General features: G+C 43.8%; 1 long non-coding RNA gene and 1 other non-coding gene across 2 annotated transcripts; one reads left to right on the forward strand and one right to left on the reverse strand.

Moving 5' to 3' along the window:
- Positions 1-1562: 1562 nt before the first annotated feature.
- On the forward strand, positions 1563-6602 carry LOC132647970 (uncharacterized). The gene is made up of 4 exons (XR_009586295.1): positions 1563-1678; positions 2130-2242; positions 2493-2636; positions 6332-6602. It is a non-coding gene; the product is annotated as an uncharacterized LOC132647970 (long non-coding RNA).
- An 11327-nt stretch (positions 6603-17929) lies between these two features.
- On the reverse strand, positions 17930-18066 carry LOC132648149 (small nucleolar RNA SNORA17). Its single transcript, XR_009586532.1, has one exon. It is a non-coding gene; the product is annotated as a small nucleolar RNA SNORA17 (small nucleolar RNA).
- Positions 18067-20195: the final 2129 nt, after the last annotated feature.

Here is a 20195-nt window from a genome sequence, read left to right on the forward strand (position 1 = left end):
ATATTTGTGTAGGGCTAGGGAACTTTAATTTTGTGTGCACTGCTGGATCTGACTATATTTCTGGGCTGGAAGGATGCGTCCTATAAGCAAGAGCTCTTCATAATGAATTCCTGCAATGACAGCCCTTGCTCCACTATCCATCATCAGTAGCTTTTTTTATCCAGTGCTTGCTGTGTGCATCATTCTGTTAGATTATTTTCTACTCTGAAGGGTTTTTTGTTTGTTTGTTTGTTTTTTCAATTTATATGCTTCAAAATATATAACTTGCTAAAATAAATTCCTGATTTTTCATTATTATAAATAAGTATATTATAGGTAAAAGCGTATTAGGGTTTGCTTCGCTTATGTGAAGTGTATGTCATAAATACCCACTGACATGGATTTTGAGAAAGGCATACAGTTCTGCAACACATAGCCTTGTCAGTCCAGGCACAGGCATTTTCCTCGTCTGGGAAGTTCCCCAAGGTCACTCTCAAATCAGTTTCTCTTCTGATCTCAAAGAACCATTGTTTGGGTTTCCTTCCTGTGCACGCTCTCCTGTGCCAGGCTCCTCTTCCTCAGCGCAGGGTTCCGAGAGTGGCTCCCGTCTGTGTGCCAGCGTTAGTTCTCGTTACTGTTGGTCAGCATCCAGTCAGCAAGGCAAGCGCTAGGCGAGTTTGATTCTTCTCTCGGAGGTTTTCCGACTCACTACATGCAGACAGGATCTAGAAACTATCTGTCCACACTCTCTGCTTGTTTTAATTTAAGCCTTACTAATTGAGGGTATTTGATGGCTCGGACTCATCATTCCTTTGATGGAGAGGTCAGGACTGCAATGGGTTCAAGGTCACAGAGTGAGCTTCCTGAGGACCTGTGTTTGGCCTGATTTTGTTGTTCCATACCCACATCAGTTAATTCCAAGGGATGGAACACTCTCTTCTGGTCTTTGAAGATACTTGAACACAGGTGACACACATACTCATACACATAAATGAAACAATGAAGATAAGTCTTAAACAGAATTAGTTCTCGAGTCATTTTTTTGTTAAAACGCAAATCTAGTTGTCACCATGAAGGAGGGTGTTAGAAATTGTGTGAGAATGAGAGCTGCAAGGCGTGTTCACAAATCACGCCACGTGACCGGTTCCACATAGGAGGTTTATTAGGGGAAGGGAGGGAAGGGAGAAAGGAGAAGGGGTCACAGAGACCGTCTCTGGACGAGGCAGGAGAGAAAGAGAGAGAGGAGGAGTTCCGAGTTCTTTTATAAGGTGACCCAGAGCATGTCCAGGTGGTTTCCGGTGGCCAGCAGGTGGTCTTCTAGGGGGCCTCACAGATGCCAGATAACCAGTTTGTCAGGTCCCATGAGGTGGGCAGGCAGCTGTTAATAGGTATTTTTCCAGCACACAACAAATACTAGGCTTGATTGCATCATCTAAATGGGCATGGCTAAAATTCCAGCACTCCACAGCGGTGGCAGGAGGATCAGGAATTCAAGCTTATCTTTTGCTGCAAAACAGATTCCAGGTCAACCTGTAAAAGCTCCTGTTTCAAAACCAAAAGCAAAACAGAAGCGATAGCGCTGGAAGGAAGGGCCTACTTGGGGTGTAAACTGAGCAGGTCTGCTTTTAAACACAGGTTAGGAGAAGCGCTGTTCCCAGCTGGCCCTCCCTCAGACAGGAATAACTACCACTTCACACAGGTATTTTACAAATGTCAACGGTTGAGGAAGGAGCGAGAATGAGAAGGAGCCACTTTGCTCCTCATAATTAATGTTGCTGGATTGTAATGGACAGCGGAGTGCGAACGTCGAAAGGGCAGATATGCGGGAGGCCAGGCCTCCCTAATTAGAAGGCAGTTAGAGCCCGGGGCTCCAGGGAGCCATTTTACCTGCCTATTCTGGCTAAGGTGGGGTCAGAAAAGAAGACGGAAACCTGAGCCAAGAAGGAAGCCTCTTACAGTCCCTGGTGTGGGAGGGTGGGTGGGACCAGGAGAGGAGGGAGGGACTGCAGCAGCGGGGATACAAAGTGGATAAATTGTAATAAATAAATAAATAACAAACCCCTGGTACCCAGCTTACACGGAGAAACCAGGATGCCTTTCTGGTCCTCCCAAGGGCTACAAAGCTCTTTTCCCTTGTTGTTTCCCTGCAGAAACGTGAGTACAGTTGAGAATTAATAGAAGAGCAGCACATCAGGGCTCCCGAATCACAGGTTGAAAACACAGCCGAAGGAAACCAGATCTTTCCCTCCCAGATGGCGATAAGGTGCTCAAATGCCAACATGATAAAAAGAGATAAATAATAGCTACAAGCTGTGCGTTGTACCCAAAAATATCAGGCTGGTGCCACATGCTGTCTGCTGCAATGTTTCAGATGATCTGGGGGAGGAGGGAGGAGCGTCTACTTTTCGTTTATTCAATTTGTCCTTTGTGAGATTTACTCTTTTTAAAAGTGCCAAGCTGCAATGAAAGGTTTCTTCAGTCTAGTGACACGGCTACCTATCTCTCCCTTGCAGTTGCTGCTCAGACACCGCACAGATCAACACCCGTCTCATATTTCAGGAGTCTTTGTTCAGTGTGTCTCTGGCTTTGTCTTCTGGGCAGCAATCCAATGGTCCTGGAGGGTGGGGCTCAGAGCGTCTTTAAATACCTGTTGACAGGTGAGTCCTCACAGTAGCTAGCCCCACCCCCAACTCTTTGGGCCTCCTCTCTTCCCAGTGATTGGGAAGAGGAAGGAGCAGGAGGTGACTAAAGCCAGCCTTGCCCTCTTTCCTCAGTAGAGAATTTTGACTTCCTAGGTGCCTAGGTTTTTTTAGGGTATAATACATACTATGTATTATTGATGGGATACAATTTATCATCAATAGCAACAACAACAAAAACCCAACCAAAACAACAATGCCCTTTTGCTTTCATTTAACTGTGTTAAGTAGTACTGTAACTATTAGAAATTTGGTCAGCTTTCTTTTAATACATCATCATGAACCCAGACACCGGGCTCACGCCTATAATATGGGCCAGCGATTAAGAGAAGTCGCTGCTCCTCCAGAGAACGCACATTGGGCAGCCTACAGCCACTTGTAACTCCAGTTCCTGGCGATCTGACACCCTCTTCTGTCTTCCACAGGCACCTGCATAAACATGGCACACACATAGATTCAGGTACACACTCCTAAAATTAAACAAACGTTGAGAAAATAAATGGGTTTGAATTTGGTGATTCTTGGAAGAATCACTGGCTGTAGATGATGCTGAGGTGGGATCATCATCTATCAAAGGTGAGGTTGTTGGCCATTGGCCAGGAAAGGAGATTTGGTAATCAAAAAGGAAAAAAAAAGGCAAATTATTGAATAAATTAGGTAAAAAAAAAAAGAAAGAAAGGAAGAAAGAAAGAAAAGCAGCAGGCTCAGCCTGTTGTGCTTCTTGAAGGTAACCTGATCCCTCTGAACTCTGAGCAGAAAAGAATGGAGTCTTCATCTGCCTGTCCTATGAAAAGCTTTCTTTATTAGAAATTAAAAAGTAGCCCTCACCGATTTAAAAAAGAATTGCTCACAGTTTGTCTTATAGCTAACAAAAGAAGAAACACCAGTATTAAAAAAAAAAAAATCAGCTGAGCATGGTGGCACACGCTTGTAATTCCAGCACTCAGGGAGGCAGAAGCAGGGAGATCTCTGAGAGTTCGAGGCCAGCCTGCTCTACAAAGCAAGTCTAGAACAGCCAAGACTACACAGAGAAACCCTGTCAAAGAAAAAGAAGAGGAGGAGGAGGAGGAGGAGGAGGAGGAGGAGGAGGAGGAGGAGGAGGAGGAGGAGGAGGAGAATGGTTTGTATATCTAGTGAGATTCCATTATAGAAAACTACTGTCTTCTTTGTGAGCAGTTATCTAGCTTCTGATTAGGGAGGGGTTGTAATCACTTCTCCTCTGGGCCTGGGGACCCTATCTGGTTTGTACCCATGTAGGCCCTGTGCATGCTGCCAGGGTCTCTGTGAGCTCCTTTTTGTTTAGCAGGCCTTTTTCCTTGCTGTCCTTCATCTCCCTGGCACTTTCAATCTTTCTACCTCCTCTTCTGTGTGGTTCCCTGAGCTCTGAGGGGAGGGCTTTGATGGAGACATCCTATTTAAGATGGAGTGTTTCAGGGGCTCTCACTCTTTACACTTTGTCCAGTTGTGGGTCTGTGTTCTTGTTCCCATCTGCTACAAGAGGAAGCCTCTGTGATGATGGCTGAGCAATGCACTGACATCATGAGAAGAGCAGAAAAGTCATTGCGAGTCATTTTATTGCTCTGTTCCTTTAGCAGAACAGCAGTACTGGGTGTTCTCTGAGATCTCTGATCTATCTAGACTCAGGTTGTTGGCCACCTGCACAGTGTTGGAGATGGGTTTCATTTCACAGTCTGGGTCTTATATCCAATCAGGTAGTGGTTGGTTGCTCCCACAAGCTTTGCCCACTAGTGCACCAGTGTATCATGTAGGCAGCTCACTATTGGAGATGCATTTGTAGCTGGGTTGGCGTTAAGCTTTCTTCTCTGGGATCATTAAAAGTTCCTTCTAGTAGGAGTGAAAGCTATAAGTAATTAGTCCTATTTCTTTTTTTAAAAAAAAATCAATTAATTTATTCACTTTACCTTCTCATGATAGTCCCCTTCATCCTTTCCTCCCGGTCCCACCTTTCCCTTCTCTTCCCCCATTCCTTCTCCTCTGTTCCTTAGAAAAGGGAATCCCCCTTACCAACCCACCCATCAAGTCTCATCAAGTCTCATCAGTACTAAGTACATCCTCTTCACCTGTGGTCTGTCTAGGTAGCTCCATCAAGAGGAAGTGTGATCAAAATGTAGGCAAGAGAGTCCATGTTGGAAACAGCCCCTGCTGCCCTTACTAAGGAACCCAGATGAAAACCGAGCTGTCCATTTGCTACATCTGCGTAGGGGCCAAGGTTTCTCATCTCTTTGCAGGTCCTCTTCTCCCCCTCTTCCCAGGTCTGATCACCACACTCATTTCTCTCTGGGCTCACTCCTCTACCTTGTTCCCTCTCTTCAACCAGTTCAGCTATCTATTCTATTTCTCTTTCTGAGTAAGATTTAGCCATCCTCCCTTGGGTCCTCCTTGTTACTTATTTAATTAGTCCTGTTTCTAATCGAGCCTTTATATCTAGTTCTAGGCAACCAGTCTGCTGAAAACATCTCTGCGTAACAAAAGGGTCCTGTGGGGCTAGAGATATGACTCAGCAGTTGAGCCTTCACTGCTCTTTTAGAGGACCTGAGTTTGGTTCCCAGCACCCATGTCAGGTGGCTCACAGCCTCCTGAAACTCCAGCTTCAGAATGATCTAATACCTCTGACCTCCACAGACACCTGCACTCTTCACGTATGCACACAAAAACACGTGCACATATGCACAGTAACAAATAAATCTTTAGAAGAAAGAAGGGTCATGAAGGAGATGATCATGCTGCGTACAAGGGCATTGTAGACCTATACACTTCAAGAAGGGCTCCCGACCTGAATGTGCGTGTAGAGTCTCACAAGAGAACGTGGCTAGTTTGTTGACTAGCATGCTACTTCTCCTTCCCTCTTGTGCAGAGTGTAGCTGTCTTGGAATCCCAGCATCTCTCTCTACTTTTTCTGCCTGCCCTTCTTACCTTCACTGTAATCATAGAGGGGCAAGCTGGTGAAACTAAGCAAATATCAAGGCCTAAAAAGGCAGGCGCTCAAGACAGAACTTATTGGAAGTGGTCACGGATCCTGAGGGGTTCTAAGAACCAAATGCTGTAATAAAAACCAGATAATTTTGTGACCAGAAATAGTGGTTAAAGTTACATGTGCTGAGATAAAAGTAATCAAATCTCAGGCTCTAATGATGGAAATAAGCTGCAGCTCTGGGCATGACTGTGCTGCAGGGGTCTACAAAGGATTTTCCCCCGACTGTGTGTAGAATATTAATAGCTGATTAGCGCTCTCTCTATCAAATATAGGCGTTTCTAATGGGAATAGTGGTCCAAAATACGAACTTCATTCAATCAGGCTCTTCTACTTAAAATTCGGAGCATGCTTATGTATGTGTGTATCTCCAACCTGGTTCGTTTAACTCATAGTCACAGTATCAAAGCCAGTCTCTCTCTCTCTCTCTTTCTCTCTCTCTCAATCTCTCTCTCTTTTTAAGTTATATGTGGATGAGGTTTTAGGGAATGGTAGCTAGAGGAGAGTCAATTCCAAGTTAGGGACAGAAAAATTTACATAAACCTTAAAATGGATATTAAGGTACAACAACAGTTGAGGTATTTGACTGTATTTACCAATTTAGAATTTGTGTCCTTTCTTTTCCTCTCGTTTTCCCTTCCTACCTTCTGGATCCTTTAAGAATATTGTGAATATTCAGGAAGACGAAGATACAAAGAAGATTATCCACACTTGCAGAGGGTTCCTGCCAGCTCTGAGGGTGGTGGACTGTGATTTCCAAGATAGCCATAGGCATAGCTCTTCTGCAGAATGACTTGCTGTTCCATCAAGAAGTGGAGGCTTCTCTCGCTCCTAGGTAATCCCAAGTATTTTGCTGACCCCACGAAATGTGGCAGAAGTGACATTCTGGGGGGAGGGGGCATGAGTGCTAAGATTGATGAGCTGGTAAAGGTACTGGCTGCCCAGCTTAACAACCTGAGTTTAAGCTTGTAGTATAAGGAGAGAACCCACTTCTCTCTCTCTCTCTCTCTACACACACACACACACACACACACACACACAAACGTAGAAGAAATAAGAAGGCTTTAACAAATACAGAATAACACATGGGATTCTAGACCCATTTTAGACTAACTCTTGGCCCACGACCCACTGTGGGCACAGTTGCCATATCGTAAAGGGGTAAAGGGTGTAAACTAAAGGAAGAGACCATACCCGGACCCCTGGTTGGCACACCCATGGCTCATCATCCTCATGAGTTATACAGGGAAGCTGCCGCACGGTCAGCACAGTGCAGCCCGCAGAGGACTTTGACACCAGACATCTGACTGTACCTGCCTGCAGGAGTTGGTCAAGGATTTCTCATCCGAGTGGAATTAGCACAGGATCCTGAGAACTAATACCCAGCTGTAGCTTCAAAATGCTGTTTTGGCGTGCTTTGCCGGAGAAACAGAACTGTAACACCCTTCACCCCTGCTCGGAACCACTGCTCTTCAGGGGTTTATTTAAAAAAAGAAAATGTGAAAGTAAATTAATTTCAGCTAAAAAGCATTCTGATCTGTGCTGGCTCCATGTAGTGTACGAAATGACTGCCCAAGTTCCGAGAGCCCTTGGACAGGTTCTGATGGAGGGCTTCTTGCTATTCAGTTCATCTTTAAAATCAACAAGCATTAAGTGGGTGGTGCATACCTCCACACTGACTCTTTTATAGCACCCGAGTGCCAGTCTACGTGCTTTGGACCATTCTCATCTTAAATGCTGGAAAATGTTGCAGCATCTCACTCTCCCTCCATCCCCTCCTCCCTCCTCTTTCCACCTCCTCATTCATTTGCACATAAACTAATTTGTTACTATTACCATGCCACTCATGTGTCAGCACTGCCAATTTCCTTATCCCTCACCAGCTAATCCACCAGCAACTATTTTGATTTTAATACCAAACAACACTGAGAAAATAAAAAAAACCTGTTGAAAATACTATCTCATATACTTTGACCCAGAACTTTTAGGTGTGTTTTCTTAGAGATCATTGGCTAATTTAGGTAGAGATTTAGTTATAAGGATGTTCACTGTAATGCTAGTAGGAGGAAACTGGAAATAATCTAAACGTATATCAAGGTGAGATTTAAATGATGGTATCCCCATGTTTTGAAATACATTGCGAAGTCTGTTCATGTTGTTTTAGTAAAATGTTCAGAATGTATTGTTGCATTTGAGAAATCGGCTTGCAGGGGCTGTACAGATGGCTCAGTGAGTAAGCGCTAGATGTGAAAGGCGCTGCGTTTGGATTCTCAGCTCCTACAGAAAAATCTGTTTGACAGTGTGTACCTGTAACCCTAGCTCTGGGGGAGAGGGAGCCAGAGACAGATAGATTCTGGGGGTTCACTGTCCAGCCAGCCTAGTTACAGAGCTCCAGGCTCAGTAAGACAACCTGTCTCACAAAATGAGGTTGAGAGGGTTAGAGGAAGACAAACAAGGATTACTCGGGAACGCCACATGCATACATAGGTGTGTGTGCCTGCGCACACATACATATCCACACATTCATAGGTATAATGGAATATTTTAATATACACACATGCCTGTGTATGTACAGAAAACTGTGGAGTGGGGAACATAGTGCCTGAATTACCTAGAAGACTCTAGAATTATATACTATGCTGTCAATGGAGCTTCTGGGAAGGGGCTGGCTTTCAGTTTCTGTCTTTAACACTTTAATTTTGTACTGAGTGATTTTGCACTATTAGCTATTTGGCTCTTATTTAAGCTGACATTTTCCAGGAAAGCAGATGCCCACTCCCTCATTCTGTGATGTGTTAATTAGTCTGATTATTACAATCATCTTACAATGTGTGCATACAGCAAATCATCACCTCATACACTTTGAATGCATACAGTTTCACTGTCAAATAAATATGTTTTAATAACAATAGAAAGTAAAAATTAGCAAAATCAACTGTATCCTGGAAGTCCGTGCTTACTTTACATGTTTGAAGAGGTAATGTCCAATCTTTTGTGAGTCCATCTCTCATCTAGAAGGCTCTTTCAAGAGATTCTGTCTTCCCCACTCTACCTAAACAACCTCTTCCTGGTACCACAACTTCTAGCAGCTACAGGTTAGGATTTTATCACTGTAGAAATTATGTTTGTAAAGGTGTCCAAGTAAATGTCTCTGTGGCCTACATCCTCAACATATTCAAACTCCTTGCTCATTGTACTGTCTTCTCTATAAATGTTGAGTGCTTTGCTTGTGTATGGGTTAGTTTAGAGCTCACGGACTGTAGATTAATTAAAGCTGATGTACAGTGCTTGTGTAGTCCCCAAACTAAGAGCTGTTTTAACATGTTTACAAATTTAAAAAGTCAAACTAATATTCATAACATCCTGAAACTCATGTTAGTTACCTGAAACTTACATTGCAGCGAACACACACAGTTCTGTTGAACGGTGGGTCTGGTGCTTCTCGGTTTACATATTGTCAATGGTTGCTTTCAGGCTAGTCGGTTAGAGGTATAGCAAAGGCAAAACAGTACGAGAAGACTAACCATATAACTGTTTACTGCTTGGTTCATAATAGGAAAAATTTACCAGCTCTTAAATTCCGTATTAAGTATATGGAAGAAAGTATAAAAGAAAGGTTCCTTTTGAAAAACCGCCCGTGGAGGCTTTTGAAGTACAGGGTGGGGCCAAGTGCAGTAAGGCAGGCACAGTAAACATCCCTCCTTGCCCTGGTGACTTCTGGCTTGGTTGTCACATGCTTTGGTCAACCAGACCTAAGGTGAGTGAAGCATAAGTGCCCTTGGGGAGTCTGGCCTGATTCCTGAGCTCTTGGGATCTGCCAGGAGGTGGCAGCCATCCATTCTGAGAACCACTGGCCTAGTTTGACAGGCATTAGGGCAGGCAGAGCTGGGGCAGTTAACTCAAGCAGGCTGGGGGCCATTCTCCAAGAGAGAATGACGGAAAGCTGTTGAGAGTTGTCATTTGAATCAGTGTTGGTGTTGTTTGTTATGCAAAAACCTGGCTGATGATGAGGGATTCATTAGCTATTATTTATATGATAGTCACATATTTCTGCTATGTGCAAACTATAGAAACAGGAAATCCCATCAGTTCTAAAAGAAGCTTTATGAATTACCCCAGGTAACCTGTAACTGATATATTGATACTACTTTATGACCCCATCATTAAGTTTGAGCAAAGCCTGCCTTTTTCACAAAGATATTCTAGTATCTTGAAGTCACATCCACAGTAAAACTATTACTTAATATTATAAAAACAAAATGTTTGCTCCCATGTGTCTCCACACTTCCTCTAGTCCAATGCACGGTGAGGCACGTAATTGTCTGTATGTGCTTACTAAGTCTTAAAGTACTAATACATGCCTGTGTATAAAATAAAAATCTTTTATTGATAAAAAATTTGAGATAATTTTTGAAGTGTATATCAAATTGGTGCTTTTTGCATGAACATTTTTGATCTGACTGATATTCATGAAGATGTGTAATATCTTTCAATGAGGAAAATGGCTTTGTTGTTATTTTTTCTTGCAATGTTGGGGATCAAACCCACAGATTTCCATATGCTAAACAACTCTTTTCCAGGTGAGTTGCATCTTAGCCCTTAGATTTTAAGACAGTTTTGTTTGGTGATCTAGACTGTTCTGCAATCCCAGCATCTTGCACACTGTAATCACAGGCATGGCTACCAGTCCGATGAAAGGAAGGGTTCTTAACTTTTTGATGCTCTTTTTCTAAGAATAAATTTCTTTTAAATGTGTGTGTGTGTGTGTGTGTGTGTGTGTGTGTGTGTGTACATTAGTGTAGTGCCTGTGGAGGCCAGAAGAGGGTGTCGGATCCCCTGCAGGTGGTTGTGAGCTACCTGACAGGGATAATAGGGAAGGAGCTTGGGTCCTCTCCAAGAACACTAAGTGCTCTTGACTGCTGAGCCCTGTCTCCAGCCCCAGCTTGCTGATCCTCTTGACATTTTGGGCTAGCTGATTGTTTGCTGTAGGGAGATGCCCCACGCATATTCTGATGTTTAGCAACATCCTATACACTACTGCCTGTACATCTCTCCAGCTGCACAGCTCTTCAGCTCTGCAACCAAGAACATTGAAAATATCTTTAGACATTTGCAAATGTCCTCTGGGAGGCAAAATGGCTTAGTGAGGAAATTCTAATGCCATTGTTTTCATACCTGGTTATCAGTGCAATTGATAATCTGGTAATCTTTGCTTTTATAAATTTTATTTTGAATAATGCTAAACTTATTGAAAAATTACAATGCTACAATACAGCATTCTCGTATACCATGTGGTTATTCTTGCCACATGAATTCTTTATATAGCGACAAATGCCTTTTCTATTGAACTATTTACAGCTAAGTTGAGTACAGTACTTCTGTTATTCCTTACTATTCAAGATATACTTCCTAAGAATGAATACGTTCTCTTTTTCTAACCAGAAAACATAACACTAGCCAGTATTAGTACCTAGTCCATAGTTCAGAGTCCAGCACTACCAATTACCATAAAAATGTTCTAAGTTTTTCACTACTTTCCTGGTGCTCAATGGAAGGACACACACTATATTTTGTCATATCTCTTTAACTCTTTAAAATCTAGACCAGTTCCTCAGCTTTCCACTAGTTTTTTATAACTGCAATACTATCCAAAGACTTTCTGATGTCCTTGTTTTTAACTCTTATGGCTTGAAGGATCAGAGTTGCTGAATTTGAAACAAGTTCAATAGCATTTCCTTCAGGGATTAATTCATCCTTCTGGGCGTGGGAGACAGAACAAGCAACACCTGTCCTTCCGAACCCTGGGGATATATTTTTCACCCAAGAAATTTCATATTTCAACCCAAGATCCATTCTCCTGGATAACGACGTTGATGGGGAAGTGAGCATACACAGACGTCATCTTGCAGCCAAAGCCCAGCGTAACCCTTGATCATGTTCCGAACACTTCTGCAGTCGTGGCCAGTTCCTTTCTGCTACCCCACCATTTGTCAGCCCGGGAGCCTCTCTTTTTCTTTCCGAGAAGACTCAGCTCTACACTGATGTGACTGAAGTCCCTTCTTGGAGTTCCCCTGGGGCCCTTCACAATGACTGTGCGCCCTTCAGAGCGATGCCGACATTTTCTGGGATGTTGACCTTCTGCTGTGTATGGTCTACATTCTTGCGGTGTAAGGGGCCCACATTCTCTTCACGTGAAAAAATAATACAGACCTAAAGAAACTAAACCCTAAAGAGGACCCTAGGGAGGATGCTTTGTGCTTACTTTGATATTTAGATCTCAGCAGAAATACTGGCCTTCATCTGGAGTCAGTGAAGCATTTCCAAGTCTATTTCACCTTTTGTTTGAGACAGCAGGTGGGGTGTCCTTGTCTAGGACACACCTTTTGCTTGACTTCCTTGTAAATTTACTCATTTGTCCTGAGGGGCTTTTGCTCTGACTTAAAAGGAGTCTGGAACAAAGCAAGGTGTCTAGCTTCCACTAGAGCCTCTCGGAAAGGTCCTATGTGTTGGTTTATTAATTTCAATCCTCACTTCTGACTCAAGAACCTTTCCACTCTTCTGGCGGGCTCTGGCAGTGCTTAAGTTTCATTCAGAATGGCAAACAGAATAGACACCAGAAGCAGTGGAAGAGAGGGAACAAGATGGGAGCCTACTATAGCGGGTCCTTTGAAAGACTCCACCCTACAGGGGATTGAAGCAGATGCTGAGAGTCACAGCCAAACTGTGAGCAGCGCAAAGAGTCTTATGGAAGAGGGGGGTGGATAGAAGAACACAGAGGGGAGAGGAGCTCCACAAGGAGACCAACAAAGCTAAAAAAATCTGAGCCTGCTCTTTGATCACTTGCTCCTGGCAATGTGGCCTTGTCAGGCCACAGAGAAAGAAGATCCAGGCATTCCTGATGAGACTTGATAAGCTATGGGCATATAGCAGAGAACTCCCCCTTTCAATGAACTAAGGGAAATGGGATAGAGGGGAAAGGGGAGGGAGGATAGAACTGGGAGGAGTTGAGGGAGGGGGCATCAATAGGAATGTACAATGAATAAATTGTAAAAATAAATTAATTAAAAAAAGAAAAAAATGCCTTTCAGCAGACTTCAGTTTACGTGGACCTGATCCCTATCACTTGAGGAATATAAAAAATACTCCCATTTTTTAATCTTCCCATCACAGTTCTAGAATCAGTCACTTCACTGGAGGAGTACTGTTTTTTTGTTTTCCAGTGAGAAATGATATTTAAAAACCAAATTCAAGCCAGGTGTGGGAACCCTCCCTTCACCACAGAGACAAACCAAGGTGGCGCTGACAGAATGTGGCCTCCCTGCTGGCTGGCTTTTCTAGTACGGAAGGTGCTCTGAAGGTTGTTGGAGGGAAGTTATCGATAGTCCTACCCAGCTATGGGCTCTTTGAACTACAACGATGACCAGCGTGGCAAGATATGCTCCTAAGTACCAGAGAGGCACAGCTATAGATGCTACATGAGTAACCAACTGCTTTCTGACTGAATTTAATGAGGTAGGGGGAGGGGAAAATGTGCAGTTCTATATTTCTGGCCAGCAATCTATGCCCAGGGACTTCACAGGTCCCACGGATGGACCTAAACAAACACACTGTTGATTGCCCTCTAAATTTTTTTTAATCTCTCTACCTATAGATCAGTGCATCTCTGAGACCTCACCAGAGCATGCCCTTCTCACTGGACAGTGGTGTGTTAGTGGAATTCTCCGTCTCAATGCAATCTCTGTCTCACATCCCTCTCCTGAGACTCAGGAACTATTACAGAAGAGGGACAGGAAGTAGATAAGTTGTACAGTCAGGGGTCAGGGAAGACTGAGGGGATAACATTGGCTTCTAACACAAAAGGACTGCTACATTCATGAACTCACAACAGTTATCATGACTGTCACAAGGCCTGCCCAGACCAGACCAAGGCAGTCAACATTCTAGCATGGAAGAGGGTGGGTCACACGAGCCCCCCCTTGTAGCTGAGGAGCTGTGGACAGCTGGTGTCTTCTGCGGAAGACAGAGTCGTTTCTGTAAGGGCCTGGCCCCTGGTAGGTCAACCATACTCCAGTGGCTGGTCCACACCCACAACTCTGGGCAGCATAAATTGGACTTGGTGGGTCATAAAACAATTAAATAAACAAGAGATCACAGGTTCAAAGTGATGAAGTTGGAGGAGTTAGTGGGAAAACTGTGGAGGGAGAGAACATAATCAAAGTACATTGTTTGCATGTATAAAATGTTTAAAGAACTAACAAAACACTATATTAAAACCAAACAATAAATCCAAAATAAAATCTAGGTGTCTGAGAAGACTTTCTACCAGAAAGAAAGAGAGAAAGAAAAGCAAGGAATTGAGTCCTTAATACCTAAGTAATTCGTAAGTCTGGGTAGGGCTTTAGAAGGTGTCTGTGTGCACGTGTGCCTATGTGTGTGTGCATGTGCGTGTGTGTGTCTGTGTGTAAAACTTTAGCTCTGTTATATGATAATGTGATAACTACTTGATCTATTATATTTAATCATGTTTTAGTATACATTACTTTTTCAAAAGCACATTTCATATCTAATGGACAAATGATTGTCTCAGACCTTAACTTCTGGACACCAGAAAGCTAACAAAACAGAACTAACAATATTTGACTTAACTTAGTAGACACAAGATGGATGTGTGAGATGGCAAATGTGTCCTCTAATACATAATAATTGCTGATTACAAAACCAAGTCCATTAAATTCAAGTGTAGGTATAATCTCAGTTAAAAGAAGAATTTTGACTTTTAAATCGCATCCTTCTGACTATAACCCCTCTACGTTTCACATACTGAAAAATGTATCGCTTTGTGGGAAGGGATATAAGGAACACACAGATTTCCAAAGGAAATAGAATCATCTATTGCAATGTCTGATGCTTGGCTATCTTCAAGAATAGCTCAAAGAAGGAACAGAATTTCTTCAGGGAAGCTCTGACTAGCTGTATCACATTTGGTATTGAGCTAAAAAAATGCATTTTTCCATATGCAATTTGAGTTAATCAGTTTATTTATTAATTTTTAAAACAGCTTTCCAGGCCCATGGTGGGTGAGGAGGCTTGCTGCCAAACCTGATGGTCTGAGTTTGGTTCCCAGGACCCACATGAGAGAAGCAGAGAACCAACTCCTGTAGGTTGTCCTCTGACCCATGCATGATGTGGCCCTCCATGCACACAAACACAACATAAGTTAAGAAAAAATAAAGCATGTAAAAGAGCTTTCCAAGGAATGAAGGCTCATATCTGGATGAAGAATTTTTTTGTTTTATCCACAAATGAGATCTTTCTCTCTCCCTTCCTTTCTCTCCTCTCTCTCTTTCCATATAAACTTTGGATCTATAATTTTGTATTAGTTTTAAAAAATAGATACACCAGCAATTTTCTTCCTGAATTTGTTGAGCTAAGTTAAAAATCTCTACTAAAGTAAAAATTGTAATTATTCACATAAATAAATTATAACAATTGTCATGGTTGAGTATATGATAGGAATTCTGTATGTTATAGTTATTTTACCAGTAAAGAAAATAAAATAATTTTTCCAAGATTGGAAAGCTAAGAGATGTCCAGTAAGAGACTCCAGTCCAGTTAGACCATTCTAGTTTATTGTTCAACCACAGCTTCCTTGCAGCAGGTACAGCTCCTGTCTCTCGTTTCACTATGGGTGGACTGTGTCTCTACTCAGCTTCAGATTCATGTAAAAAGAGTGTGTGTGTATAGATAAGGCAGTCAAATGCTATGACATGTGTGTAGAGGTCAGAGGAGCACTCTTGGGAGTTGATTATGTCCCTTTACCTTGTTAGCCCAAGGACTAAGTTCAGGTCATGACGCTTGGCAGAAAGTATCTTTACCCACTGAGCCATCTCGAGAGCCCCCAGCTTCATTCTGGTACCAAGGCTGACTAACACTGAAAGCTACGCATCTGGAGTTGTGGCAGGAGGCAGAGAGAGCCTGGCAAGCCACACACTGGATCAAGATTCTTCTGCTTGGGGGAAGGAACAGATTTGCTTTTGCAAAGCCAACAGTCCTGTTGAGCAACCATTTCATGGCTTCATATTTATAGTTCAGTATCCACAGTGGGTGATAGCCAAACTAGAATTAAGAGAAGTGGCGATGTCTCATCTTCCCACAGGTATGGCCAAAATGGGAGCAATAGCCAGAGCTGCTCATTGGCATGTGGATGTGTAATTTAACTCAAAGCAGGGCTGTGTGTCGGTCTCAATGATGGGTCTATGTGGGTTGCACTGTAGGGAATGAAAGTTGCCTTTGCTCTCACTCAACTGACATGGAGCTGCAGCAGACTTTTTCCTACCATAGGAAAACAAGTGTGAGAAAGCTTGACCCATATTTGAAGGCTGAGTCAAAAGAAATGGACGTCAAGAGTCTCTAAAGCTGTTCGCTTATGGGTGGTCTGAACTCTTGCCTATGACTGTCCTCAGTAAATTATTTTAGTTTAGGTAAGTTATTATTATTACTATTTCCAATAAATAAATGTTAAAATAAGTAATAAATAATGTTAAAAACCAAAGACAGAAAAGTTGTGAACGACACAACTTTCGGGTCACACACTAGTGAATATAGAATGTCCTTGAATGTGTTAGATCGATGTAGCAAAATGATCAGAATTTCCAAACCCAAGGAGGAGATTGTCAACCTCTCATAAACAGACACCTTTATGTTAGAACATACCCTGCCACTCTCCTCACCACCACAGGCCTCGATGTTTACAGAGGCGTGTCCTAGCTTGCAAATAATTTTGAACACCAAGTTTTCACTTAAATTGTATTCAAGTTATTTTCTACATTGAAAAATAATACTTATAAGAATTATTAGAACAGCAGTCAAAAATATTGTAGCAACTGTCTATCCTATCCATGAGTGAAAACTTCCAAGCTTTGGACATTCAGATCCTCCCACTTTTTTACTTCAGGCATTCGGTGCCATGCATGTGCAATTAAATGCGCATTGCAGAAACCAGAAGGCAGAGCCAGTAAGACACTCTAGGAGTCTCTTTGGTTGAGGCTTCTGTGCCACCTGTGAGGTCACGAGACCTGCAGCCCTGATGGTGCCTGATAGCTGCAGGGCAAGCTGTGGATGCCCACAGGCACAACCCCTCACGGACACAAACACCAAGTACACACATCTCCATGTACATGGGCCTTCTGTTACACGCCCCTTCATGTACACAACCTGTCACGTATACAACCTCCAAGTACGCAACCTTCCATGTACACAACACCCCACCTACACAGCCCCCCATGCATACAATCCTGGCATCACTTATTGTGCCAGACTGAAGGTCGCATTACAGGGGCTGGGAAGGGGGTCGCTAGGTGAAGGGCTTGCTCTGTAAGTGTGAAGACCTGCGTTTGGATCCCAGGCACTCCTTTAAAAAGTTCAGTGCGCTCTGCCATGAACTGATTGGCTTGCTCTTTGATCACCTCCCCCTGAGGGGAGAGCAGCCTTACCAGGCCACAGAAGATGACAATGCGGCCACTCCTGATGAGACCTGATAGACTAGGATCAGAAGGAAGGAGAGAGGGACCTCCCCTATCAGTGGACTTGGGGAGGGGCATGAGTGAAGAAGGGGGAGGGAAGGTAGGATTAGGAGGGGAGGAGGGAGGGGCTTATGGGGGGATACAAAGTGAATAAAGTGTAATTAATAAAAATTAAAAAAAAAGTTCAGTGTGGCAGTTTGTGCCCGCTCTCAGTTCTGCTGAAGCAGAGGCAGGTGCTTCCCGGGGCCTGCTGGCCAGCCAGTCCAGCAGAATCAGTGAGCTACACGTCAGTTGCCATATGTTACAGAACTCCTGCTTCTCTTTCTCTTCCACTTCTCTACCACTTGCCTCCTCCTCTTAGTAGTGTCTGGGGTCTGTGAGTTTCAAGGGCTCGTCTCAGGAGTGGTCTCAGGGGTGCTATGTCCCACTTGGGCTTCACGGTGCCAGGCAGAGCTTATCTCGGGCATGGTCTTCTCCCCCCAGGCTTGCGTGGCACCTGACTGGTGGTCATCTCAGGCTGGCTCGCTGTCGTGGCCCCATGACACTGGTCTGGTGGTCACCTAGTGCTCCACTTTGCCCAGCCCACCCGAGATCATCTGTCCCTGGCTCACTCCCACCCAGACCCTCAGAGCCAGGTAGGGTTCTTCTAGGCTCTGGCTTGCTCCCCATCCTGGGAGCCCATCAGAGCCTCCTCAGAGATGGCCTGGTGGTCATCTCAAGCTCACTTTTTTTCTGGGAATGTTAGGCTGCTAATCATTGAGATGTGCTTAGTCAGAACACTGAGCATAGGACAGCCTCTCTCCTCTCTCCTCTCTCCCACCTACTAAGGAACACTAGGCAAAGCAGCCACACCTACAACACCTCTGGGGACAGGGAGATTTTTGTTTGTTTGTTTCAATTTGGTATAATTGACAAAACTGAAACAATAACAACCTTTTAGATGGAAGCTAGCAAGATAGCACATTTGCTAACATATTTGTGATCACAGGTCAGAAGGAGATGCTGATGGGGGAGTAATGATTGGGATTCCTCACTTGTGTGAGCCGCTTGTGTAAACGTTGGCTGCTCAACTCTGAGGAGATTTTGCTAACGGGATCCAACTCTCTACTGTGCACTGAGAGTGCGTTAACTGTTGTACATGGATCGGACGATTTTACCGGTCTGGTTTACATGCTAGCTTCTAATCGTTATCTGTGACAGGTCCAGCATCTTCACAACTTGAGTACTTGTTTGTTTCTCTAGGTAACTTGAGATTTATTGATATATATGTGTGTGTGTGTGTGTGTATAGTTTATTCATACAAACACACACTGTGTATATACACAGCTATATACACATATTTACATATATATGCAAGTATATACATATATATGTATATATACATATCTTCACATATACATATATGTGAATAAATATGTGTTTTAAATAATCAAGGAGTTAATATGAGTAGTCAAGAGTCCTGCCCACGTGCTTCTTCAATCCATTTCTCTTTCTCAGTCTCATCTAGGAGCCAGAAGACTGGTGGTGGACATTGCTTGGATGCTGAACGTCTTTGGCCTGCCAGTCTCCATCAGGAAGTCCAGGGCAGCGGCTGCAGAGAGGACGGCCACTCCTCAGGCCAGGTCCCTAACTTGACAACTATATCAGCAACTGCGCTTACCACGAACCCACAGGGCTGCTGGAAGTGCAGCTGCTTGTTGGTTTAGTGGCTTTAAATGGGAATTGTTCCCTGGCAGGATGTAGTGGAGCCATAAGGTGTGTACCAGTCACTTCTGAACAGAGGTGAAAATGGACCTTCATGTCCCAAAGGAGCAAACATGCCCCAGGGGTCACAGACAGCTGCAAGAGAATCTTTGTCATCTCCCCCCAGAGACCACAAGCCTAGAGGTGGGCCTGGGAGCAAAAGGGCATGTATTGTCTATTGTCAGCAAGTGAAGTCAAGGGCTGATATCAGTGAGGAGGAGCCCTGTTAGACAGACGGAATACAACTCCCATGTGCAAAGCTCACAAAAAGAGTGGTGAATGCGGGAAGAGCCACCTGGAGCCCCAGAGCTTCTCAGCACAGTCAGCCTGTACTCCATGACTAGCACGTCCCGATGCTTTATTGTATTCGTAGAGCTGCAGCATCCGGAAAAGAGAGACAGTAAAATATGTTTTATGAAAGAACTCGAATGAATGAGCCTGCAGTGAGATGAGGCTTTGCACATAAGCAGGGCGTTGAAACTAGAAGCAGAGACGTCACAGCTTGCTTCATCTTTTCAGAATTCCCCAACGGAGGCACATTAGTTAAGATTCTCATGAGGGATTTTCTCTGCACTCTCCAATTACTCTTTGAAGACCATTAGTAATGGCTGATGGGGCATTTCTGCTCGTGGAAACGTCTCTCGTACCTCACAGGGATCAAAGCATCTGCCACTCGGCTCTGCGCTGATCCTAGCTCTGTGCACACCACGTCTGGCAGGTCACTTACTGCTTTTGGCAGCAGAGTGAGGTCTGGGCACGGCGAGCCTGATGGGCGAAGCTCTGCGGAAGGACTCAGGTGTGAGAACAGCCTGGGCAGATTGAGAGAGGGTGGCTGCAGGAGCTGGTGCCATGGACGTCTGCCAGGGAAGACAGCAATCCACAGAGCTGTGGGTAGTACACCGGGAACCCTGCTGACGTGGCCTTTTTCCCATTTCTGAGTGAGCTGTGCCCTCGCCATTCACTTTAGGTTTTCAACCCTGCTGCCTGCTCAATAAGCATTTAGTAAGGGGGAAGTAGAGACCATAAGATCATCCAGTATAGCTCGGAACACAGGAAAACAGCTGTGTCATGCAGCAGCGAGGCAGCTAGGAGTCTAAGGTCTTCCCTTACTTCAGAATAAAAAAATAAAGTGAGATCATACCTAACATGCTTAATCAGTCCCTGTAAAGTGGCCAGACTTGCACTAATTTATGTCATGCTGATATTATACAGATTAATAAATAATTTTAAAATGTGGGCTCCAAATAGAAGTTATTTCAA

Source organism: Meriones unguiculatus, chromosome 15 (assembly GCF_030254825.1).
Source record: "Meriones unguiculatus strain TT.TT164.6M chromosome 15, Bangor_MerUng_6.1, whole genome shotgun sequence".
Classification (NCBI taxonomy): domain Eukaryota; kingdom Metazoa; phylum Chordata; class Mammalia; order Rodentia; family Muridae; genus Meriones; species Meriones unguiculatus.